At 37.2% G+C, this 20,429-nt stretch overlaps 1 long non-coding RNA gene across 3 annotated transcripts in view; it reads right to left on the reverse strand.

Annotated features, from left to right (window-relative positions):
• Positions 1 to 3,439: 3,439 nt before the first annotated feature.
• Positions 3,440 to 20,429, reverse strand: part of LOC121133866 — a 68,919-nt gene continuing 51,929 nt past the window's right edge. For 2 of the 3 annotated variants that reach the window (XR_005870885.1, XR_005870883.1), the window contains 4 exons: positions 11,211 to 11,353; positions 9,355 to 9,401; positions 6,011 to 6,088; positions 3,440 to 3,697 (listed from right to left, as the gene is read on the reverse strand). This is a non-coding gene — a long non-coding RNA (uncharacterized LOC121133866). Of the gene's footprint in view, positions 3,698 to 4,342; positions 4,639 to 6,010; positions 6,089 to 9,354; positions 9,402 to 11,210; positions 11,354 to 20,429 lie in introns of those variants that run through there. The other variant, XR_005870884.1, reaches the window with a different exon arrangement.

Raw genomic sequence — 20,429 nt, forward strand, 5'->3', positions numbered from 1 at the left:
CTCTCTCTCTCTCTTCCTCTATCCCTCCCTCTCTCTCTCTCTTCCTCTATCTCTCTCTCTCTTCCTCTATCCCTCCCTCTCTCTCTCCCTCTCTCTCTTCCTCTATCTCTCTCTCCCTCCCTCCCTCCCTCCCTCCCTCTCTCTCTCTCTCTTCCTCTATCCCTCCCTCTCTCTCCATCTTTGTTTCTCTCTCCCCTCTGCTCCTCTTTCTTTCTCACACACATACATGCTAACAACAAAAAACTTACTTGTATTTATAGTTTTGTGATTCTGGATTCATTTAAACATGTTAGCTTGTCATTTGCCTTGTCCTTTTTTCAAACCTTTCTTAAACTCCAGTCTGTTGTGGTTTTCTCTGGCTGTGCTTCTATGAAGACCGGTGACTCACTGAAGGCTGTTATGAAGTAGTTTCCAATGCACACGTCAAAAGACAGGAGGACTGGATCGAGCTGATGTCTGCGTCTCTAAATTGGCATTATCAATTCTTTTTCCAACAAGGAGGTTATATTTTTAAGGGAACTTTGAAGGCATTTTGTAGTTGCTGCCTAATGTATTTTGCCCATGGCAAAACCAGACCCCAGAGTGTTTGCCTGCTTTGCTCAATGTCACTGAGTGAGTTAGCAATTGTGGCCTGACTGCATTAAAGTCACCTGACTACCTAGTGTTTTTTTTTTCCATGTTGTCCTTTTAGATTGATGTTTGCAGACTGTTGGCTATCATCGTTTCTATGACACAATAGTAGAGTATTGCCTTGTAACTGGAATCAGTTCTGAGATGTGCAGATTAAGTTAGGAAGCGTGTGAAACAGATGGTACAGTATGAGCAGATTAACAGTGCCAAGGTTACTCAGGCTTGAATCTATTTAAAATAGTGATAGTGCGCTTTAAAACTCATCACTGACTTTGAAAACAATAGGCTCAACAACAATGAAAGTTGTGGGATGCATTCCAACCTGGAGTCTCTTTTTCTAAGGAGATCTTTACATAAATATCTAATATTTTATTTCTCTTTCATGCATGTGCTACAATACTACTTCTCCACAACTTTCGCCTTCCCATTGTACATTGAAAATTAGGCTTATCATTTATTTCTCCTCAAAGGCATTAGCTTGTTTTCTAGGTCACATTTAATTTTCTTTGTTACTCTGTCACATCCCTACATTTTAGAAACATTATCTCGAGTTAATCTCATTTGGAACATGAAATGAGGAGCCAATGCAGAGAGAATTTCATGACATAGGACAGCTGCCTACATGATACAGACTAGTATCACTGGACAACTGAAAGGGGGCAGTCACGTTCAGAAATTGTTTACACTCTGTGAGATAGGAAAGAGAACACAAGGACTTGAGCACATCTCCTGCTTCAATTCTTACTGTGTGCTTGTGTGTGTGTACATGTGTGTGTATTCACTCCCACTCATACATGCAAAATGTTAAAAAAAAGTCTCCCATCAAAGTACTAACCAGGCCCAACCCTGCTTATCTTCTGAGAACAGACAAGATCAGTACATTCAGGAACTAGGTGGTGGTGCACACCTTTACTCCCAGCACTTAGGAGAAAGAGGCTGGCATATCTCTGTGAGCTCAAGACCAACCTGATCTACAAGAACTAGTTCCAGGACAGGCTCCAAAGCTACACAGAGGAATCCTGTCTCAAAAACAAAAACAAAAAGTCAGGAGATAACTTTCAGGAGTTTTATTGTTTTTCTTTTCTTTCCATCCTATGGGGTCTGAGGATTCAACTTTGATCATTAGGCTTTACCCACCAACTCATCCAGCCCCCAGTGTTTTCTTAAAATATATACCACCAAACCTCCTGGATCAGCAGATATTTCACAATCAGCCTTGAAGACTGCAACCTAGCACCAAGTTCTAAGCACATTCATTGGCAGAGACTAGTTAGACGTTTTCCTGACAGCAGTTAATGTCATGGGGCATTTGTTACATTTCTGTCACATCTTGTGTTTACGAAAATGGATTATATGTGTGGGGATTTCAAAGAGTAATGAGGCCTCAGCTAGAAGAAAGCCCTGAAGGGGGTCCGAGCTCACAGCCAAGTTCTACTGGGGTCTGCATTCAATAGTGATGGTGAGAATCCTGCATCCCAGCAAGGTCCAGAGATGCAGAGAAAAACTGCAACCCATCTGAAGATTGATGTCTAGTATAGCACCCCCCCACACACACTTTTTCTCACTAAACTTACCTGTATCACCAATCAATTCTGAGAAAATGTTATCTGTTTTATCTTAAAAGAGATGCATGAAGACCTGGACAAGGTCAGCAATGAACTAAGCACACGCCAAACCACCTTCTATATTCAGTCTGCCTCACACCGCTCCATCTGCTGCATTTCCCCCTTGGACCGGAAGACTCACTCGAACATCAGCTTCTGCCATTTTGATTTCACTTTCATTCTTCTCCGTTCCTTTTCTTTCTGTTCCAGTTGAAGGTTTGTGTTTACCTGAGTCCTTGGAGCGTCACTCTAAGGTATCCAAGTTTCCTCCTTTGCTGTGAATGCTCCATTGTTAGTCCTGAGTCTGTTGCTCCTCCTCCCCATCCTGCTCTCTCTTCTCCTGCGCCTCATCTGCCAATAAAGATGCTCTAGTAACACATCTTTCTTGGAGCCCAAACAAGGCCACTTCTTCATCATCCCTTCAAAGGATTCTTCCATTTAGCAAAAACCACTGTCAACCTACATTCTTAAACACACATGCATGAACGCATATGCATACACACAGACACACACACACACACACACACACACACACACACACATACACACACACACGAGAATTCTTTTCCCTCAGTGTGGCTTGACTTAAATGTTACCTTCCTTTGCAACAACAGCTAGACCTTTATGTATTCTTTGTTCTGCCTCTCATTTTGTCTTGTGTCTGTATTCCAGGCTGACCTTGTGCTTAGCAGGTGTTACAGTCACCTCAACTCTTCTCACCAAGATTATCACACTCACTGAGAAGCTCCCATCTTTAAATAAGGCTAGCCTGGATCCTGGACCACTCTAAGACACCAAGTTCCTATTTCATTAAAGATGTTCTTTCTTACTTTCATGAATTAATTTACTCTGGGATTTACCTTTTATACATGACCTACTTCTTCCTTTGGAAACTTAAAAAAGAGTTTTGTTCTGGCACTCTGCAGCTATGTGCTTTGTTGAGGATATTGTACCCATTGTCTTAGGCACATTGACAGTCCTTTCATTCAGAAAATGCATGTCCACCCTCCATTTGTTGGAAAATGAATTTTCAAGGGAAATTCTGTAATTCTTCTTCAGATGGTTTGTTGCTGTACTCTTTATTCTATAGGGAATCCCATTTTTTTGGAATGGATGTAGCATGTTCTTATGTTATGCTGACCACACAATGTAATATAATGCATTTATTTACTATTTATTTCTAGATTTTTTAAAGATCAGGTGATTATATTGTACTATACCCTATAATGTCCAATTATACTAAGATTTAAAAATGTCATTTTAGGAAAGTTAACACTGACAAAATGTGAAATTGTTGGGGTTCACCAAAGATTCTGGAAAATCTTGTTTCTGACCTCTCAATTTGCAGCCTTGGGGTTTAGATGAAAACTGAGAAAAAACAATATATCACACAATTTGTTTCTAGCACAGATACACAGCTGTAAAAGTCACCCTTGCCTCTTTGACTCCACAGGTGTCAATATCTGGAAGGAAAATGTAGAAAATAAGCAAATCCATACACAGGCAGCTGTTTTTCAAATTGTAAGAAGAAAAGAAATCACAAGCCATTCTAAGTAAGCCACAGGCAAAATGAACTTTAAATAAAATAAGTCTTTGAGAACAAAGGCAAATTAGAAAGTTCTTAATTACAGACAAATAGTTAGGCATAGACAAGGAATTAGAGTAAGTCAGACCAAAGTAATGAAATGACTTGTCTCTCAAACTTTACAGCACATTTAAATTGAATAAGAAAACATTGGAAGGCACTTCTGAATCTTATAACCCTAAAACGAAGAGGCACGCTACAGAAAATTCAGTAAAATACCCACCTTTATTGAAAAGCAGATAAGAAAAAAAGCTAAACAAAAAGTACTTTATACCATTAAAGTAGTTAATGGTGCATATAGCAAGTGTGCTATTTTCCTAAGAACAAACTCTTTAAGCTTTTTTATTTCCAAAATCTTCAGTGTTCTCTTCTCTATAATAACCATTCCTATAACGGAATACTAATTCAACTATATCCAGATCTCCAGGAAGGAAAAGATCAGCAAGTTCATTATCATTCATGTACTTTAATACGCAATAAAATAAAATTTCAACAAGTAAAAAAACAATTCCAAATCTCTGTGTTTCAAATAGAATGTCACTTGAGTTAAAAAAAATGGAGTGGTACAGAGATAAAAAAATAAACCCAGAAGAAAGACAAAAGAGAAAGCAGAGAACACTTATGAAAGAAAGTAAAGTTATCTGTGTTGTAAAATTTAGAGGAGAGAATTTGAAAGGGGGCAGGCTTCTAGAGTTGAATGACAAAATTAGGTCATCATCTTCACACAGGTTAGAATTTAGTGATACCAATGGCACATGAATACAGGAGCATTCAAGAAGCAGTCCTTTAGAGTATAATGTCTGAGCCAGCTTTGAGCAACTGAAATAATAGGAAGAAGGTAGGGTGATTCCTAGAGTTTATGGAGAAATATATAATCAGCAACATTCTGTAACCTGAAAATTCTCCACCCAGAGTCCAGAACTTGTCATATCTAATGATGGTTGTGTTAGAAAGCAATATGCCTCTGACCATAAACAGCAAGTACAGCTCTTCCAGAACACTCTAATGGCCAACCACACAGAAAGAGAAGTCAAAATATCTGGATTAAAATCTAAGACTTCTACATTAGATACATAATTACAAGCAAACATGTTATTTAGTTTAGTTGGGAACATGGTATGTACCACAGAATGTTTGATAAATTCTTGGGTAATTCCCCAGGAAATAGTTATTATATCCCAAATCTTTGAATTGGTGTTCTCTGATATATTCTACTGTATCTGGCTAATTATTATAAATACCTGTACAAAAATTCCTTAAAAATGTCTGTTAAACCAACATGCTCCCTATTGAAATGGTCAGGTTTTGACCCTTATGCTTATTACTTGTTTGATCCGATAGTGCAGGATGTATTCATGTGTGTATTAGAGGTATGTCATCTTTGAATCTTATTGTTGTTGTTGTTAAAGGTCATCAGGCAAGATCCAGCCTTTCTCAACACTGAGTTCTACAAGTACTCAGCATGTACATCCTTAAAGTACAGCTCATTTTCAAACAGCAGAGTCAAGTGACTGCCAAATTGACTCTCAGCTAAATAAGAACAACAGAGATGAATAAAAAACTATGTAACAGAATGGCTTTGCAGCGAAGTTGAATAGCAAGGAAGTGCCAAATCTGAAAATTGTTTTTGACAAGAATCTAGCCAAGATTTTAATCTCTAAGTCTAACGAAATGGCTATAGAAGGCAAGAAGATATTAGAAGCTTATCTAATAAGATACACCAATACTGATTAATTTTATAATATTACAAGACAATTTTTCTTAGAAATTCTTCAAAATGCTGTTAATAAAAGAACAATATAGGCAAAATAATAAAAAATGTCATCAATGAAACAAATTTTTAAAAGACAAAAAGCTAATGAATATGGTAAGAATAATTTTACATATACTAAATACTTATAAACATAACCTGAATTTGCTTATGAAGATTGGCAACAGAGGATTACAGTCTATGAGTTGTGGAGAGAATTGAGATGTGCATTATTACTACTCAAAAGTAATACAGAAACAGTTGGTGTGGTTCATAATAACAAAATAAAGCAGACAAAAAATTTAAAGAGTGTATCTGTGTGTATGTGTATGTGTGTGTGTGTGTGAGAGAGAGAGAGACAGAGAGAGAGAGAGAGAGAGAGAGAGAGAGAGAGAGAGAGAGAGGAGAAGAGTCTGTATGTCCATGTGATATTTCACTCACATTATGAATTTCCTATGTAAAACAATTTAGCTGGTCACACGTTGGTATGTGTCTCCTGTTTCCTTCATACGAAGTCATCTGTAACAAAAAGCAAATTCCATATGATGCTCAAGTTGCTATATAAAATGCCCATATTATCTGATGGCAATATTTTATATAAGATACCCCAGTTAGTGACAGAAATAATTCTGAGACTGGAAATAAGAATTGTCAGAAAAATAAAGATAATTAGCAATAAACTATTTAAAATAGAAAGGGTTATTTTTTCATTAAAAAAAAGCTTATTTAAGCTTTGGAAAGATTAGCACATTGTGTCAAAGGCAAACTCCGTAACAAGTTTCTTCGATGCCCATCCTCCTTTCTGAGGTAATTGGTATGCCAGGAGCAGTTGTGTCTGCTATGAAAAACTCTAAACCATTTTAAATGCCATATTTGGAAGGTCTTTGAAAGGTTTGAAGAATATCCATTTGAAATATCTATTTATATCTAGAAAACCTAACAAAAGTTTGACTATTTCAGTTGACTATCATCTTATTTAATTATACATTACATTTTAAAACAGCTGTATAAACACAATAGCTAAACAAGAATAGAAATATACATATAACCAAATTGACCTTAAATTTGTATCAACAAATGAAAATCCATTCCAATACAAAGAATTCATTTCTATATCCTTTCCCCCTTCTTTTTTTACTATAAAAAAAGATTGGTTGTGATCATTAACCATTTATAACCAACCGAATTTAAATGAAAACAAACATTTATAAACAATATTTGAAATTTGAGTATCATTCTCTCCAAACTACTTCCTGCTGTTTAGGGGTGCTGTCTTGGAGATCCTAAGAAGACCCAGAAATCCTGGCTGTAGTGATCTGTAACTGCATCATCTCAGCTGTTTTCGATGTATCACTTGAACCACTGCTTCAGGGGGTCTTGCTTCATCAAACCATATTTGTCTGGAAGGAATCCACAGTTTTTCATTTTTATGGAAACACAAATAAAATCTCTTTTCCAAAGTTACATATCCTTATACTTAAATTTTGAAGTCTCCAAAACATCAAAGGACCCAATTAAAAAGTGGGCTGCAGAACTAAATAGAGAGTTTTCAATAGAGGAGTCTAAAATGGCTGAGAGGCACTTGAGAAATTGCTTAACATCCTTAGCCATCTGGGAAATGCAAATCAAAACAACTCTGAGATACCATCTCACTCCTGTCAGAATGGCTAAAATCAAAAACACCAATGACAATTTATGCTGGAGAGGATGTGGTGAAAGGGGGACACTCCTCCATTGCTGGTGGGAGTGCCAACTGGTTCAGCCACTTTGGAAATCAGTGTGGAGATTCCTCAGAAAAATGGGAATAAACCTACCACAAGACCCATCAACTCCACTCTTAGGCATATATCAAAAAGATGCCCATTCATACAACAAAGATGTCTTTTCCACTATGTTCATAGCAGATTTATTTGTAATAGCCAGAACTTGGAAGCAACCTAGATGTCCCTCACTCGAAGTGTGGATAGAGAAAATGTGGTACATTTACACAATGGAGTACTATTCAGCAGAAAAAAACAATGGAATCATGAGATTCGCAGGCAAATGGATGACACTAGAAGAAACCATCCTGAGTGAGGTAACCCAGTCACAAAAAGAGAAACATGGCATGTACTCTCTCATATATGGACTTTAGACATAGATCTGGGGAGTGCCAGCCTACAATCCAATGGCCAGAGAGTCTGGGAAACAGAAACTTCATTTAGTGGCTGATCGAAGAAGAGGCAGACTCCCTTGGTTAAGTACTGAGCTGAACTCAAAAAAGCCAGTAACAGAGAGGGAGGACTGATGATCAAAGGGATTAAGACTGGGCTGGTTTAACCCCCAGAAACAGCTGACCAGACAAAGGTTAACTCTTGAATCCCAGGCATCAGCCTGGGAATCCAGCATGGGACTGATCAAGATCCCCTGAATCTGGGTGTCAGTGAGGAGGCCTAGGGAATCTATTGAGCCTTGGGCAGCAGATCAGTACCCATCCCAAGTATACACACGGACTTTGGACTCCCATAGAACAATGTGAGGTGCACTCTCACCCTGAACTCTTGGGGAAGGGTCTAGGCCCTGCCCTATATGAAATGACAGACTATGGACACCCCCATGGAGGGCCTCGCCCTCCCTGGGGGAATGAGGGGATAACGGGGGGGGGGGTTGGGAGGAGGGCATGGGAGGATGGGAGGGAAAGGGAGAGGGACCTGGAACTGACTTGTGAAGCAACCTTGTTTCTTATCTAAATTTAAACTAGAAAATAAAATTAAAAAAATGAAAAAATTTATAAATTGGATTAATTCAGCAGCATTTCTTTTAGCATTTTTTTTCTGTTTCCTCGGCAGTCAAACAATTCATAGACAACACAATAGCATATGGTATCCAGATTCTTTGTATTTTCCATCTTTACGTGGCTTATTTTTATTTATTCATTTATTTATTAATACTCTATTTCCTTTACTTTTATTTTTCAGTTTTTGAGACAGGATTTCTCTGTGTAACTTTTACTGCCCTTGAACTCACTCTATATACTAGGCTGGCCTTAAAATCACAGAGATCTGCTTGCCTCTTCCTCCAAAGTGCTGGGATTAAAGGTGTGTGCCACCACACCCAGCTACTCTATTTCTTTTCTCTCCCAAATCTACATATATATTTAAACACACTGTAAACCTTTTAGAGCTTTTACTTCATCTGAATCTGTCTTACCTTATATCTCTACCTTTTTAAGCCACACAGTCTTTTATCTGCTAAACAACATTGCTAAAATTAAAGCCACAGCAGTTTTGGCCACTGTCTTTTCAAGATGGCGTGGTACATTTACTGCCAGCACGAGAGTTATGCTTACTACCTTGGTCACAGCCACTGCCAGCTGCTTGTAGACATCATTCAATTGTTAGCAGGACCTCTTAAAAGATCCTTGAAGGTTTTTGCCACTTATGCCAAGCAGGAAGATTCTTTAACGGAGCCACAAGAGTCTCTGCTTGTCTCGAGCAAAACAGAGCCTACCTGAGAAAATGCTGCTACCAACAAGCCATACATGTCCCTGCTCTTTTGTTTCTAAAACTCCCTTTTTAAGCTTTTGTTAAGTGGAAATTCATGCTCCAAGTCCAGATGCCATTTTGTAAGAAGAAGTTTCTTGGCCCAGCTAGGCCCTGCCGCAACTTCAGCTCCAAATAATCATACAAACACTATATTAATTATGAAACCGTTGGCCATTGACTATGGTTTCTTACTAGCTTGCTCTGACTTAATTATTAACCTATTTCTATAAATCTAAGTATTTCCACGTGGTCTTCTCTTACCAGAGGAATGGTTCGGGCTTCTTACTCCATTGATGTCTACATTGCATCTGCACAGAGTCGCCACAGAGAAGAGAAGAGCAGAGAGTGATTTTTTGCTTGTCCTTGCTTAAACACTAATTCTGCCCTTCCTGCCTAGATCACATGGTGATTTCTCTTTACTACATTTCCCAGAATCCTCCTCGACTCCTAGTCCCACCTATCTTGCTTCTCTATTGGCCAACAGTGCTTTATTCATCAGACAACAAGACAGACACAGAAGAACATTCCCTATCAACTTTGAAAGAAAAAAATTATTTCTTACTCTTTTGTTGGAAGTTTTATGCTAGTTTTTTCTTTTTCTATGATACATTCAACTGTTTCCTAATGTATCTCAAAATTACCTTCTACTATTTTCATTTTACATGGTTTGTCCTATTGCTTTAAAAAAAATCTTGACCATTCTGTTTTAAATATGTTTCTTGGGCTAAGAATTTTATTTCTTTTTAAGTATTAATGGTAAGTGTGAAGAAGAAAACATTGTCAAATGCTGTGTTTAACAACTTGAATGTTTTCTTCTAATGGAATATGATTGCAATAACTAATAGTAACAATTTTGTACTTGTGTATTGTCTCATTCCCCAATATGTGTCCAAGCAAGTCACGTGATCTTGTGGAAGGGCATACATTATCTGGGTACTGTGTTTTTAAGATAATTAAAAATGCTGCATAGAGTAAATATTCAGTGAGCTGTTGCAGATTCAAACGAACAAGTAAGATAAAGGGAGAATTCATTGAACTCTACCACATCATCCAGAATTTTATATAAAATTCACAATCTTTGTGTACTATTGTTAATAATTTTATATTGTATCCACTGTTCCTTTTTATCAAATAAACTCTTATTTTAGAAATATAATACATGCACTGTTCTAAAACGTACATTATCTAAAATGTGTAATGAAAAATATTCTTTTTTTTGCTCATCCATGATTTTTGTTGTATTTTAATAGTCTTAAAGCTAATATTTTAAATGATATGTATCTACCAGTTTTATTTTTATACATCATAGATTATCCCTGCTCCATAATGTGTGAATGCAGTTATAATGTATCTCTGTTTTATTCCAAAGGGCATTGTTGTTTTAGCCATTTCATATCCTGTCCAATAACGTTTGCAATTTGGAGCAACTTTTTGTTTTAAACTTCATTTGTCAGATAAGCTTATGTCCCTATATTTGAATATTTGTCCTAACAGATAAAGAAAATACCATAATTCTGAGTTTTCCTTTACAAATAATGATATAACAAATCGTTCACATATTTTATTAATACATATAAATGTTTGTGTCTTACAGACATATAAACATACACATGTGGACAAGAATAAAACACCTATTTCACAAAAATTCAGTCACAGATAATATTATTGATCTTTAAATTACAAGCTTAGTAGTTTAAAATTAGTAATGTAGAAATCACATACTGTTTAGGGCAATGTATTGAACTGGAAGTAACTGTTTAATTTTCTACACTTCTTCCTGTTTGATCTTTCAAAACAGAAATTTCATTTGCACGTGTCTGAATGTGTGTGAGAGACATAGCAACAGATGCACAATTTTAAGATTGATGTTACTGATGTTTCCTGTCCACTCAGAAAAAAGACCACGATTCTGTGTGGTTCACAATTTTTGATGCCTGTGCTAAGCACAGCCAGGCCTTTGCAGAGCTGCATCTGTCTCACAGCTAAACTTTGCGTCTGCCTCAGCATCACACTTGCTGTTACAGCCCGGCAGGCATTCTCTGTCCCCCTGTGTCCTTTAGCTTTGAAGGCTTCCTTGGGGTGAACTCACATTTTCAAGCACTCTATTTTCAATTTACCTTAAACTTCTGACTCCACTTTCTGAATTTTCCTGCTTCACTTTAAGTCTCAGTCAGGCTGTCAACACCACTTATTCGATGCCAGCTGCGAATAGATTCAAAACGAATCAAGGCAATGTTTTTCTTCCAAAAGAATGTGAAACCTTGTTGGCAAAACAAAGCATACTCCCATTAAATCACATAAAACATGCAAAAATAGGCAGAGGTAATCAAATATTAATTTAGCATGACCACCATACATATAATCATGGAGTGTTATTTATGAATAATAATATTCACGAATTACTTTTGTGGAGTTTTGAAGCTCAAGTCTATCTCATCACTTAAATTAATAATCACATTGGATATGCTCCAATTATAATTATAATAAAAGGAAACAATGGATGATAAAAACTTAATATCAGAGAAATTAATGCAGTACCTTATCTCCTATGCAAAGAAGGGTGGATACAGCAAAATAATTTACAATGCAGTGGTATATGTCTCAAAACAAAAATGAGCACATCACATGTAAACAACGAAAGAAAATGAAGTGTATAACTGTAACAACTGCAAATGTGGATACTGCATGAGAATCAGGAGTGACACAGCTATGAGAGATGTTTTCAAAACAGGTGAGTGGTAGCGCTTCGGAGGACAGCACAGAAAAGCAAATGAAAGACCTTTAATTTTCAATATGGAAGAAATTTATATCTTGGCTATAAATAATTAGGAACAGGATTTCTATTTAGAAATGCAGTGGCCATTCAAACATGGTGAGGCTTATTGGAGCAATTACTTGATGTGCAAGATTGTCCTCCCACTGAACTAATACCTTCTATCTCACACCCCTGGCAACAATGTGACAATTGAAAATGACGCATGTGTCTGTGAAAGCACCTCTTGGGGATGGGAATGTGCCTGTTGCAAAAGAAAGGACAGAACTATAAAGTGAAAGGGAGCAAACACCATAGAACCTTTTTCAATCCTATCAGTTTCTAAAACTTGTTTTATTTTTTCCCCAAATAATTTGGAAAATTCTGATTTATTTGTTTAGCCCACATTCCCACAGTGTTTACTATGTTTAAAGTGTTGTAGGCATCCTATAGATATTACCTTATTTAGTCCACATAACACTCTTTTAAGGGACACAGTATTGTTATCTCCATTTAATAAATTAGGAAATTTGAGTGTTAGCACATTAAATGATCTATCCTCACTACACAACTAATAAATACAGATAATCAACTAAAATGTATGTGCATAGGCTTTGAAGTAAATGGTGTCACATTGTGCAGAAAACACACCCATCCTGTTCACAGTGATTTTGGTGCAGCAAATCTCAGATGGCAGAAACAAACTCACATGTTGGAGAAAGAGCTCCACACACAGTGAGAGGGAAGGGACAGGTTTCTGAGAGCCAAAGCAGTTTCATTTGGAATAGTAATGACACATAAAACCATGCAGGGACCTGAAGTCAAATTATAGTAAGACACAAGAAGGAGAAGCAGGTGAGGAACTGCTCAGACAGTGCCCTGGAAAGCAAGCTAACACACGCACATCTCGCTACAAAATAGCCAATAGGGAATTATGCATTATTCAAGAGAATGAAATGTATAAAACGTGATCAATAAAAGAAAGACTATAAGCAGCATTAATAAACACAGAACTGTGGTAGGTATAATGCACTCAACAAACAGATAAAAGGTAGTAAGTGGAGAGCTGGAAGAAACACATTGTGTTCCACTCATGGTATGAAATAAGTGACAATATCATCCAATAATCACTGAAACACTTTCAATGATGAGGGTCTCAACTAATAAGGTAGTAAACAATGCATGAGCAGTGGATGTTAGAAAGTAACTCTATGATCATCAAGTCTAGTAGAGGCAACCCTGGGTCACAGTATTAGAATCAGGGGACATCAAACTATAATATGTATCACAGATCACTGGAACTGCTCCTAGAGATTTCCAGGTCATATTGTCACTGAAGTGTTAACATATATTCATACTTCAGAGAAAGCCATTGGTTATAATTATTCCTCAATTTCTCAAAATTGCTATCCTAAAAAGAAAAAACTGTGGACATTCTGTCAAGTGATCTATTGAGGTCTGGAGATAGTATAGTTTTTGTTTGTTTGATTGTTTGATTTTTGTTTTGGGGGATTCGGTTTTTTTAAGTTATGTTAAAAATGACTGATGATGACTATAAAGCTAGGGCACTGACAAACTGTTACTGAATTTCCTCTTAATCCTTCATTCATGACAAGTTACAACAACAACAAAAGGCTATTTTCCATGCAGTAATTCCTGATTCCCCAATGGCTCATAGTAATAAACAGCATCATCTAGGACTCATGAAAAAGTGATGCCTGTGCTCATAGCTTCCACTTTTTACACGTATGACCTACATTCTCTGATAGGTTGCTATAAAATCAAATATTACAACGTATATCAGGCAAATTGAAGTCCTGCTCAAATGCGGCACAGAGTGCATGCATATCAATGGGCTGGGAAAATCTAATCAATTAGTAAATAGTTGCTCCCTGGCCTGTGAACGTAGAAGGCTCATCTAAAGCAGTGATCCTTAAAAAGAGAATATGAGCTTTGTGTATAACTCTAAATGTTTCAGAAATAACACTGAAAAAGAAGAGATAGAGATGATAGTATAATGTAATTTATTTAATCAATATCTAAAATACATTTACATGCAACAGCATAAAACTTCTGGTTGAGGTGTTTTCCATCCCACCTTTTCATATTACCTTTGGGAAGTTTGATGTGTATTTTATGTTTTCATTGTGTTTTAACTTTTAGCAGCATAGATTCAGATGAAGACCAAGGTTCCCCTTCAGTTCTTGACTTTGCTATGTAGCTTGTTGTAATATATCTCATTCTATGCCATCTTCAAAGAAGCTAAAGTTTAAATCCACACAAATGTAATCTGTAAACTCTTGAGGACATTTTAAAATTGGGAGTTGAGCATGTCCAGCAAGTGTATTCTTTTCTAGTTCCATTCTATGAAAACATACTAAGAATTTCAGTATATAAAAAATGCCCTTTGATATATTCAAAAGCAACATGGTCAAAAATTAAAATTTGATCCAATAGAAAGGGTAGTCAGACTTTGCATTTTTTACAAGGGACATAGACAATTTCATATCTATAAGACATTTGCTATATTTATTGTCAAGCTAATAAAATGCCCACCACATAACTGATTTGTAAAATCATCAATCTGGTCCAGGATTCTGGCACACAAAATTTGCTTATTGCAGATAAATACATCCATATGGTGAGGCAAACAGAGGCCCAGAATTACTCCATGAACAGTTTTCAAGTGATCCAAAATACTGTCTTTATTTTCTTATCTCCCAAGAAGCTCTGTCAAAGAGACACTGAAAACCAGCAGTTTCCTTAGCTGATAGAACCCTGGCTTTAGATGCAGACAGAGCATCATTCATTATGATCACTCAAGATTTTATTCACAAAAGAAAAATGGAAGGCTCTGTTTGCCTAGAATCAGGGCCAATAGAGATTCCTCTTACATTTTTTTTTCAGGAAAAGTGTTTAAGTATTCACCTTGAGGGTTGCCAATAGCACAGCATCCTTCTAAAGCAAGAAATTTACCCATAGTCTATGGATCTCACCGCCATGAATGAGGAACAAGGCTCAGTATTTGCAATATGGCAGCCTTAATGGTCTCTGCTCCTCCCAAGAGCATTTAAGCATATCTCTTATGTAAATTAACCAGCCTAGATTACTTAGCTTGACTTGTGCCTATAAAGTTTTCTTCCTGGAAACTTCCCCAGAGCATGCAAAGCACCACCAGTATCACATTGTTAGTATCACTAAGAATCCTAACTCTTTCACTGTTTTAAATTAAAAGGATCACAATGATCCCTCTCCAAAGTAGATCAAACTGGCAACAGAGCATCCTTTCATCTTGAAGATGTTGACTGAAATACTAACATCAGGGGGAAATAGCCTGAGGTAAATTATCCACAAAATGATACCTCCTTAGCTAATCACACATTCACTAAAGTGACTTTTCTCTTAGTGGTACAAGTAAGTGAAGATATCTTATTGAAATTCATTAAGTGTATTCTATCACAGAAAACATTAAGATCACTTAATTATGATTTTAATTGTTCAAATAACAATAATATATTATTATGTATAATTATATATAAACTAAATAAATTTATGTATGTATGTATGTATGTATGCAGTATGTATATATAGGGACAGTTTTCCATTAGCCTGAAAACTAAAATATTCTACAACATATCTATGTATTTATTTATTGTGGCCAGTGTATGCACATCAGAGTGTGAGCACGGGGTTAAGGGAACAACTTGCAGGACTTGGGTCTCTACTCACAGTATGTAGGTTCTGAGAATGACATGCCTTGGCAGCAGGTGCTTTTGCCTACTGAGATGTCTCACTCCCCTGATAACACAATAATTATTAATCTAAAATGTAAGATGATTTTAAATGTTAGTTTTGAATTTTTGTTTTGAATAGACTCATAACAAATACATACATTTATTAAGCATTGTGTGTTTGTTCGATATATGCTGATCAAATCAGGTCAATCACAAAATCTTACTGCCAATTCTACTTTAAATATTTATTTCCATTTTTAGTTATGTCTATATGTGTGTGTGCATATGTGGGTATGTGAAAATGTGTGAAGGTGTCTGGGGAAGTCAGATGTATTCTCTGGAGCTGGAGTTAAATATGGTTGTGAGACATTTTCTATGGATGCTAGTAATCAAACTTGCATCCTCTGGGAAAGGGGCAAGTTCTCTTAACACTGAACCATCTCTCCAGACCCCTCCTATCATGCTTTATGATTGCAGATAGTAAACTCTTTCAATTCATCATAAAGGACATAGGATAGTAGCTCAGACCCTAACCATACACTATTGTGAACAAGGTACTATAGAATTCTAAAATTCATTATTCCCATGTAACACTATTTTGTATTCATTAACCATATTCTATTTATCCTTCACACCTCTAATCTGTGTTAATTCCTATCCAACTCTTCTACTTTGAGATTTTTTTTCAGCTTTGCATGTAGAAAGGAACATATGGTGTTTGTCTTTCTGTTTAGGGCCCAATTCACTTAAGATGATCTTCTCGATTTTCATATATATTTGCCACAAACCACAGGGTTTCATTTTGCTTGTGTCCCTGTGTCTATGTGTACCCTATTTTCTGTATCCAGTCACTAACTGAACAGCATTTAGTTTGTTTCCATCTCTTGGCTGCTATGAATGGTGCTGCAAGCAATATGGGTATATTGACGTCTTCACTGTCTTGACTTCATTTTCCTTGGCTTTATATTCAGTTCGGAGATTGCTGAATAATTGCTAGTTCCTATTTCTACCAGTTTTTAATGAATTCCATACTGATTTCTGGTCCCTCTCCATCACTGTTGGTCTATCTTGTACTTTATTTACCATCTCAAACTACTTTTGCAAATTAATCAATAGGCTGAGTTGCTCAATCTGATGAAATTTATGAGTAATATTTGATATTTATACTTGATTCGAACATTCTTTCAATTTCTCTATAATCTCTTCGCTTGGATCCTAAACTCTCATTCTTCCTTCCTGCCTCCTTGGATTCTGCACACTGTTAAAAACCTTTTTCCCACACATACTCCCTTTGTGACTACATTTGAGCTCTTTGTAACCCACCCTGAAAACTGAATGCATCTGAGAAACACCCTTCTCATCTTCTGCTTTAGTTGTGTTATTAAAACATTAAGTTTGCCTGGCATTAGAGGTATGCACCTTTAATCCCAGCACTCTGGAGGCAGAGTCAAGTGGATCTCTGTAAGTTCAATGCCAGCCTGGTCTACAGAGCTAGTTCCAGGACAGTCAAAGCTACAGAAGGAATTCCTGTGTCCAAACCAAAACAAATAAACAAACAAAACCCAAATTTAACATTAGTGAGATAGTTTTTTAACAATCCTATTTTTTCATTTCTTTATTGATTTATACCTCACTGAGTTGAGCTTTCATTAATTTGATTGCACAAGTCCTGACTACAGGGGTCACATTTGAATTAAATATCTCTCTCTCTCATTCATCACTACCTTTGCCCACGCTACTTGATGGAGTCCCACCCACACAACTTCATTAGCATCTTCAATTCTACACTTCAATTTATTTCAGTCACTTGAGCCTTGACACCTAGCCTCAGATGTCTGTACTCTGAAGAAAACTTTAAGTATAACCTGATTACACTCCTGCTTTAAAATCTCACTGGTTTTTCATTAAATCAAAGTGAAGACTTTTGTCCTCAGCACAGGTTCTGGACCCTTACTGTTGTGGCTTCAGTCACCCTTTCCACTTTCTACTACTTACATTCTATCCTCGCCCATCATGGACCTGTTTTAGCTCCTAGAACTCATTAAGCCAGCACCAAACATGAGGCCTTTCAGATATTAGTCCCTATGCCTTCCCAACATGAACTCTACACATGTATACATACTCCAGCATATACTATTTCATCTTGAGATGTCCTTCCTAAGGGAAAACTACCTGGCATCTGAGTCTAAGTGACAATTTTTGACTGTATGTCCTTGTTGGACTGTCTTTCTAACATTTACCAAAAAGTTTTCTATGGAGACCAGCTGTTCCAGCAGGACCAAGTACAACAGGCCTTGCATAGGGGCCTGTGTTGCAGTGCCTGGGGATTGCCTGTAAACTGCACAGAGCTTCAAATCCCAGTGGGAGCCAAGCACCCCAGATTCCAGGTTTTCTCTCCCACCAACGAGACCAGGAAACCAGAGGAGCCAGGGAGACCAGGGGACCAGCTGTTCCAGCAGGACCCAATACAAAAGGCCCTGCATAGGGGCCGGTGTGCCAGTGCCTGAGGATCACCTGGGAACTGCACAGAGCTTCCAATCCTGGCAGGAGCCAAACACCCCAGACTCCAGGACTTCTCTCCTACCAACGAGACCAGGAAACCAGCAGATCCAGAAAAAGGACCAGGGGACCAGGGGGGAGGCTAAGCACCCCAGATTCCTGGTCTTCTTCTCTAACCACAGGACCAGAATGAGGACAAGGAATAGAAGAACTACCAGATTATTGGACTTGCTAGCACCCACCAAAAGGGAACTCTGGTTCCCTAACCACCAGACCAGTAGGGGCTCTTTCTGCACCCACTAGAAGAAGAGATGGAAAAGAGAAAATACAAAAACACACTCAGCAAAAGAAAAACAAATATGACACCACCAAATTATAGAGACTCCACACCAGCAAGACTCCAACATTCCAATGCAAATGAAGCAGAAGAGAATGACCTTAAAACCACTTTCATGAAAATAATGGAGGCCCTAAAAGAGGATATAGGAAAATCCCTCAGAGGAATGGATGAAAAAACAAGCCAAAAAATGCAAGAAATGGAAGAAAAAACAAACCAAAAAATGGAAGAAGAAGCAAAGCAAAAAAATGCAAGAAATGGAAGAAAAAACAAAGCAAAAGTAAAAGAAATGAAAGAAGAAACAAACCAAAAAAGGCAGGAAATGGAAGAAAAAGCAAACCAAAAAAGGCAAGAAATGGAAGAAAGAACAAACCAAAAAATTCATAAAAGGCAACAAATGGACAAAAAGATAAACCAAAAACTGCAAGAAACAATGCAAACAGTGCAAGGCTGGAAAACTGAAATAGAGACAATTAAAAAAAACATAATCTTAAGAAAGGCAGGAAATAGAAAAGCTGGGCAAACAGTCAGGTACTACTGATACAAGCATTACCAACAGAATATAAGAGATGGAAGAGAGAATCTCAGGTGTTGAAGATACACTAGGAGAAATGGATTCATCAACCAAAGAAAATCTTAAGTCCAACAAATCCTTAACACAAAACATCCAGGAAATATGGGACACCATGAAAAGACCAAACCTAAGAATAATAGGTATAGAAGAAGGAGAAGAAAACCACCTCAAAGGGGCAGAAAACATATTCAACAAAATCATAGAAGAAAACTTTCCCAACCTAAAGAAAGACATGCCAATGAAGGTACAAGAAGCTTACACAACACCAAATAGATGGATCACAAAATGTCCCCTCACCGCATAATAATCAAGACCCCAAATATACCGAATAAAGAAAGAATATTAAGAGCAGCTAAGGAAAAAGGCCAAGTAACATATAAAGGCAGACCTATCAGAATTACACCTGATTTCTCCATGGAAACTCTGAAAGCCAGAAGGTCCTGGATGGATATTCCACCAACACTAAGAGACCATGAATACCAAGCCCATGCTTCTATACCCTGCAAAGCTCTCAGTCACTATAGATGGAGAAAACAAGATATTCCATGACAAAACTAGATTCAAGCAATAGTCATCCAAAAACCCAGCCCTACACAACGTTTTGGAAGGAAAAATCCAACCCAAGGAACTTAACTACAACCAGAAAAACATAGGCATTAGAGAATCCCTCTCTAACAACAGCCAAAAGAACAAAGGGGTGAAATTCCACATATAATTCCACCACCATTAATCATTCCAAATCAAAGAAGAATGAGCAATCAATGGTCTTTAATATCTCTCAACATTAATGGCCTTAACTCACCCATAAAAAACACAGGCTAGCAGAATGGATTCAAAGACAAAACCCATCCTTCTGCTGCATACAAGAAACACACCTCACCCTCAAAGACAGACATTACCTGAGAGTTAAAGGACCCAATCAAATGGACCCAAGAAACAAGCAGGGGTAGCAATCCTAATATCTAACAAATTAGACTTTAAAATAAAATCAATCAAAAGAGACGAAGGAGGTCATTACATACTAATCACAGGCTAAATCCAACAAGATGAAGTGTCTAACCTGAACATCTATGCCCCAAATACAAAGGCATCCACATTTGTAAAAGAAACATTACTAAAACTTAAATCACATATAAAGCCCCACACACTTAAAGTGGGAGATTTCAACATACCACTCTCACCACTAGACAGGAATACCAGACAGAAACTCAACAAAGAAGCAAAGGGTCTAATAGAAGTAATGACCCAACTGGGATTAACAGACATCTATAGAAAATTTCATCCACATAAAAAAGAATATACCTTCTTCTCACCACCACATGGAACCTTCTCAAAATCGACCACATACTTGGCAACATATCCAACCCCAGCAGCTTCAAAAAAATTAGAATAACTCCATGCATCTTATCAGATCACCATGCTTTAAAATTAGAATTCAAC

The sequence above is a fragment of the Mesocricetus auratus genome, unplaced genomic scaffold (genome assembly GCF_017639785.1).
Source record: "Mesocricetus auratus isolate SY011 unplaced genomic scaffold, BCM_Maur_2.0 Super-Scaffold_100024, whole genome shotgun sequence".
Taxonomy (NCBI): domain Eukaryota; kingdom Metazoa; phylum Chordata; class Mammalia; order Rodentia; family Cricetidae; genus Mesocricetus; species Mesocricetus auratus.